The 6,428-nt window shown below is 50.4% G+C and overlaps 1 protein-coding gene across 1 annotated transcript in view; it reads right to left on the bottom strand.

The window, feature by feature from the left end:
* Positions 1-835: 835 nt before the first annotated feature.
* Positions 836-6,428, bottom strand: part of FKBP6 (FKBP prolyl isomerase family member 6 (inactive)) — a 29,921-nt gene continuing 24,328 nt past the window's right edge. The window contains exon 9 of the mRNA XM_047089476.1: positions 836-1,119. The gene's annotated coding sequence lies outside the window, so the exon portion shown is untranslated. The remainder of the gene's footprint in view (positions 1,120-6,428) is intronic.

Genomic DNA, 6,428 nt, shown 5'->3' with positions numbered 1-6,428 from the left:
GGAAGAGCCTAAGAGGGAAACGCCCCCTGGATCTGACTGCCCCACAGGTCAGGGTGAGACACCGGGAAGGCAGTGGGCTGGGGAGTAACTGGCAGCAAGAGTGAAGCCAGTGTAGACAACACCCTTGAGGAAGGTCGGCCAGGAAGGAAGATGAGGGTCGGGAAGGGTGAGGAGGGAGGGCACAGGGTTGACAGAAGGACCCAAGGGCAGCGTGGCTGTGGTGGGAAGGCCCGGCACATCCGTGTGAAGACCGAGACAAAGCTGTGGGGTGGCCTGCGGGGCTCAGGGCCAGAGCCCGGACGGGGCACCTCCCGCCTCAGCACCCGCAGGGAGCCAGGCCCCAGCCCAGGGGGAACCAAATGGGGGATAGCTGGCTCCAGCGTTTCTACTGGATTTGTCCCACAGCAGCACCTCCCCACAGAAGGGAGGTTTCAAGGGAACCCCCGTCCCAATGCGTGGGCATCTCATTCCTGGGTACGTCAGGAAGAAGTGCTCTGGAGAAGAGACCCAGTTCTGCTCTTGCCGATCCCCTTGGTCTTAACGAGCAGCTGTCCCTCTACCCCCCTACTTACTGACTTTACAAATTTAGTTGAATTCACACAATGTATACTGGATCTTGCCAGGACAGGGAAAGGTTTTATTTATTGACAACGAAAACATGTGTAACATAATTCTCTCTCTAAAACAGAAAACCCCATAAAATACACAAAGCAATCTCTATCTGTATTTACCCAGGGACATTAACAGCCGGAAGGGGGGCTGAGACTGGGAGAAAAGCCAAGGACTAATTCCATTAAAAAAAAAAAAAAAAGAAAAAGAAAAAAAGAAACTGAATTAAAAAAAAAAATAGCATTTTCCTGCTTGTCAGTAGCTGCACTTCCCCCTACTCCGTGTATGAAAACGTGAAACAGAAAACAGCACCTGTGAAAACACACTTCGGCCGTGCCAGGCAGAGATGAGGCAATGGCCCAGGGCTGGGGAATTCCTGCCCCGACTACCAAGCAGGTCCCTGCAACACAGTCTGCCCTGGGCAGTTCTTTCCCAAAAGCCCCCCACCCCCAACGACGACGGACAACTCCAGCAGCCTGGCTCCTCTTGTTTGAAGTTTAGTCGGAGAACCTAGGAATCAGGCACAGCAGTTAGGAATCCAACAGGGCTCAGTTGCCCCACACTGAGCCCTCAGCTGCAAGGGCCACAGGCGGTCACAGCCACCCATCAGAAGGAGCCAGAGCCGGTCGGTCCCAGGTCTGTGGTGACGACACTAGACGGGGTCGGGGAACAGATGCATGGCTGTAGAGCCCCTACTGGATGGGCTCTGGGAAACGGTAACCGATTAACATGGCGGCTCTGAAAGGCGAAATCACGAACACAGGACAGTCTCAGAAAATCAGAACAGAAAGGACCCTCACTTCATCCAGCTCAACTTCATTTTTCAAATGAAGCCCCAAAAATAAAAGACTAATTTTTGAATGCAGGTAGAGCCTTATTCATTAGAATTTCTCAACTGTTCCACAAGGAGTGACACTTCCTTAGCCATTTAAAGATGTGAAAAACACCCCGAAGAGTCCAATATAGAAGCAGCTGCTTCTCAGTGGGATACCACCAAAGACCTGTAAAACACACTGGGCAGCACGAGCCACCAGGATGTCACCACACTAAGAGCCTGGACAAACGTTTCCCAGGCAGCTCCATGGCACAACCGCCATCACACTCCACACTGGTGCAAAGAGACAGGGTGGCGGTTTATCCAGAACCAGAAGACCGCAGTTCAACTCCTGGCTGCCACTACTTCTGCTCTGTGCTCCTGTTTCCTCATCTATAGACCGTGCACGATAATATGAACTTCACCAAGCTGGTACGATCGTGACAGTTATCTGAAGGAGGACATGTGACAGATGCCATTATAACAACTACTGATGGTTCTGCAGTCTTTGCCCACCATCCCTCCTCCCTGATCCCCTGGCACTAAACACTGGCCCCAGAGCTGCAGAATGTGGGTACACAGAGGGCTGGGAGGCTGGGTGTGCATTCCCAGCACTGGGGCAAGCAGATGTGCCAGTAAGGATACTGCCTCCACTCCCTTCATGCAGGACAGCAGTTTCTGAGGGGAGGAGAAGCCCGCGTGGGACGCTCCCCCTGGTGCAGGAGCAGCAGCCCAGAGCAGGGAGGGGAAGGCCAACGCTTCCTCCTCCAGTTGTCCATCTTGTCTCTCATTTAAATCTATGAAGAGCGCTTTTTGTTCCTATAAATACTGTGGAACTCTTCTCATTATAAGCCTTTGTTGGCCACCTTTATCCCAAATTACAGAAAAACATGGCACCAGTAAAACATGGCCATGAACTGTGAGATCATGACCTGAGCTGAAGTCAGACCCTTAACCAACTGAGCCACCCAGGCGCCCCTATTTATTTTTAAAAGTGAGCGAGCATACACCCAAGAGGGGAAGGCACAGAGAGAGACACAGAGAGAGAATCCCAAGCAGGCTCCATGCTGTCAGCACAGAGCTTGATGTAGGGCTCAAACTCATGAACTGTGAGATCATGACCTGAGCTGAAATCAAGGGTCAGATGCCTAACCAAGCGAGCCACCCAGGTGCCCCTGGAGAAGCTTTTTAAGAAAAGAGGGACTGTTGTGGCTGCCCTGTGGGGAAGAGATTGAAGGGGCATGAGAACTGCATGGGGAGAGCAAGGCTCTCTAACCTAGGCTCTCAGGCTGCTCTGCCCAGCACACGGAGGTGGGAGCTGCAAAGCGGGTCCAGGCCTTCAGAGACTGGCAGCTTCACTCTTCTGTTGGGCAGCGCTGTGCTGCCCAACATGTATCCCCATGTATTCCTCCACAAACCCAAGCTGCCACACCAGAGCAACCACTCTAAGGCCGTCACACTGGACAGGCCACGTGTGGGCTCCAGTCAATAGTCCACACACATGCCTGATTAGAATGAGGCCCCTTCTCTACAGCCCCAGAGGTGGGAGGCGTTTGCTGCACCGTGCCGGGCATCCAGACAAGGGAGGGATGGGGTGGGACCACACAGGATGCGTGAGGGCAGAAACATCAAAAGCACTTTCCTGTCCAAACCCAAGCGAAGTTATGAAGAAACAATAGGCTGGCAGTAATCTCATGAGGACCTCTGATGCAGTCACACCGAGAAATGTCTAGCTGTGGGGCCAAAACCAATCTGACATCACCTCTGATCACTTGCAACTGCTGTCCGGCTTGAGGCCTAACAGGACTTCAGAACCTACTGATGAAACAAGACAGAGCTCAAGCCCCAGAATCAGTAAGGGGAGAGGGAAACCCACCAGAGCATCCATGGAGCATGATTTAGTCATTCCACTATGAATGCTACCATTTGTTGTACAAACATGAAGAGTCAGTCTACCATTAAAGTGTAAGAAGCAGTTAATTTACCCTGTATAGATGTGAACCCTTTGTTCTGGGTATTATGAGTCCATAAGCAGAAATTTGGGTACAACTATTTATTACTGTTTTTTAAAGATTTTATTTTTACGTAAACTCTACACCCAACGTGGGGCTCAAACTCATGACGACCAGGAGTCGCTTGCTCCTCTGACTAAGCTGGCCAGGCGTGCTGGGAAAACTATCTGTTATTTATTTATTATTGTGAGAGAGAGACAGCACTAGTGGGGGAGGGGCAGAGAGAGGGAGAGAGAGAAGCCCAAGCAGGCTCTGCACTGTTAGCACAAAGCCTATGCGGGGCTCAAACCCAAGAACTGTGAGATCTTGACCTGAGCCAAAACCAAGAGTCAGACACTTAACCGACTGAGCTACCCAGGCGCCACTCCCCCCCGCAACCAGGAAAACTACTTTAGACATTTGAATAAAAAATAAAGATGTATATCCCCAATTCAAATTAAGGATGGAAATAAACTGCCAATAGTTTAGAACCCTAAACCTAAAAAAAGAACTATAAAAATACTAGAAGGAAACAAGACATTACTTGCTGGCCAAGGGGAAGCATAAACAGACAAATGAGAGTAATGGAGGAGAGACAAACTGATGAGGCCCCTCTTACAGGTAGTCTCACTCCCTGTCCCCCAACTCCATTTAACAGCAACATGCTCTTCTGACTGAGCCAGCCAGGTGGCCCCTGAAATGTATTTAAATGCATATTACATAATACAAAATACATAATTCTATTTGTGGGAAACACCGCATATACACCCACATTCTCAAATATTCACAAAAAACCTTCAGGAAAGACACATATAAAACGTCAACACTGGTTACCTCTGGAGTGTGGGCTTGGGGACTGAGAGCTTTTACTTCTCAACCTTTTTTTAAAAAAAAAGCCTATAAGCATGTAGCATTTTCATAATTTAAATTTTACTACTGACACACAGCTGTCAGTATGGGTGGGGTGAGTAGAGGAAGCAGCACGCAGAATGCTGATCATGGTCAGATGGGTAATGCATACATGGGGAGGTCGACACGCCATCCTTGCTACCTTTAAATAGGTTTGAAAATCTCCATTTTATTATTATTATAGCTTGAAAATAACCAACCGGAAAAAAAAAAAAAACGTCTAAATCTAGTTCGTATCCTGTGCAGTGACTTCAGACATAAATGCTGTGATCAATATTCATTCAGTGTGAACACGTTCCCAGGAACGGATGGTAGAGAGAACCGCCAAGATCAGACACTGGGATTTTAGGAGGTTCAGGTAGTTGAATTTTCACACTGGAACCAATAAAAAGTAACACTTGAGCACAAAAAAAAAAAGATACCAAAATAGAAAAGTTCACATTTTGCAAAACCAAATCTCGTAGCACACGGAGGCACAGTCAGAGGAAAAGGTCAGCATGTCTCCAGGGCTCACAGAAAGATAAGCTCAGAGACCTGCGAAGACAAAAGCGGCCCCACTTAGGCAGGGAACCCAGACCACGTTCCAGCAAGCAGACGCCCGCTGAATACATTCATACTCAACAAGCGGCTTCCGAGGAGCGCAGAGCCAGGCCTGGGGAAAAGGCAGTCAATGTGAAAGAGAGACTCAAGTGAGGATACAATCGGTGTCTACAATAGCTGCACACAAAAGTGAGCAGTAACCAGAGAAGAGTGTGAAAGTGTAACAGAGGAGCCTGGGAGGTGATGTAATCCTGGAAGCCCGAGCCGGAGGCTGCAGAACCCAGGATGTGGAGGCTGGAGGCGGGAGTCCAAAACCCTGGGCTGGGCAGGGTGAGCAGGGTTCCCACGGCGTCGGGTGCCAGACCCACCCGGTCTCCCTGCCCTCTCCGGCAGCACTTCTGTCTAGTGCCACTCAGGGAACCAGAGTGAAGGGCCCACCTTGAGCGGCATCTGTGAGATACACCCGTAACGGTGGGTCGTTGAAAAAAGTGATGAAAGCTGTGGATCCCTCTTCAAGATCCCAGCCAATGCACAAACATTGCACATAAAGGTGAAGATTCACAGATCCTCCTGGAAGCTGTTTAACTGGTTCTCTTTCCCCAAAAGCATTACTCAGCCCATCGGAAGAACCTAGCCTGGGTATCTCAAGTAATTCCATGGTGGGGAGAATTATTTTAGAAGGAGCCAGAACCCATTCACACTCTTGTGACGTGCTGATCTGGCCTATAAGGTCCTCCAATCTGCCACTCCTGCTCCTGCCACCCTGCCAGGCGGCTGTTCAAAGCAGACACTCGCTGCTGGGCCCTCCTTCGACTGCCCCTGCTTCTGTGGCTCCATGCTGACTCCTACCATTGCTGGCCTCTTGGCCTCCCTGGTGGTCCTCCAGCTCAGCAATCTGCCCCTTCCCTGGGCCACATTCCTCTACTTCTTAGTGCCGGCCTGAGTCAGGGGCCATACAGTGGTGTTCCCTGCCGCTGGGAACCCTTTCAAGCTCTGAGTGGTCCCTCCAAGCCCACCCTTTTCTAGGCTAAGCTGAACGAAGTATGCCCCAGTCCAGTGGAGATGGCCAGGACCCACAGCATAACCCTGCTGCACTTCCGATGACAACTGTCAGAGCTTATGGCCATCAACCTCCACGGTGCAAAGGTGGAAGCAGCAGGGCATGTGGTCCAAGGGGTAAAAAGTGCCACCCAACTGCTACCTTTGTTTCAAAATAAGGTTTATATCATTTAACATGTGAGGTTTCTAGTACCATCCAACCCCTCTCCTCACACAAAAAGGTCTGGAGAAAAGGCCTGCACTGCCAGGGACCACAGACCAGCTGCATCCACATGACCTGGGAATGCTAGAACCCTAAATTCTCGGGCCCTACTGCCCTGTGGAACCAGAAGCTCTGGAAGCTGTGCTCACACTCTACCCTCTCGCTCCCGCTCACTCCACACCCACGGTGCTCTTGCCCTTTGTTCCCGCTTCTCCACTGCTGCCCGGGTCACCGTAAGTTGCCACTGGCAAATCCAATGAACATTTTTCAGTCCTGGTCTTTTGAGTCCTCTGTGCTGCTAGAT

Source organism: Lynx rufus, unplaced genomic scaffold, assembly GCF_022079265.1.
Source record: "Lynx rufus isolate CCGP_SWC_20201006 ecotype Redwood Valley unplaced genomic scaffold, mLynRuf1.p SCAF_27, whole genome shotgun sequence".
Classification (NCBI taxonomy): domain Eukaryota; kingdom Metazoa; phylum Chordata; class Mammalia; order Carnivora; family Felidae; genus Lynx; species Lynx rufus.
The sequence above is the reverse complement of the archived record's forward strand: the minus strand, read 5'-3'. Positions and strand labels throughout refer to the sequence as shown.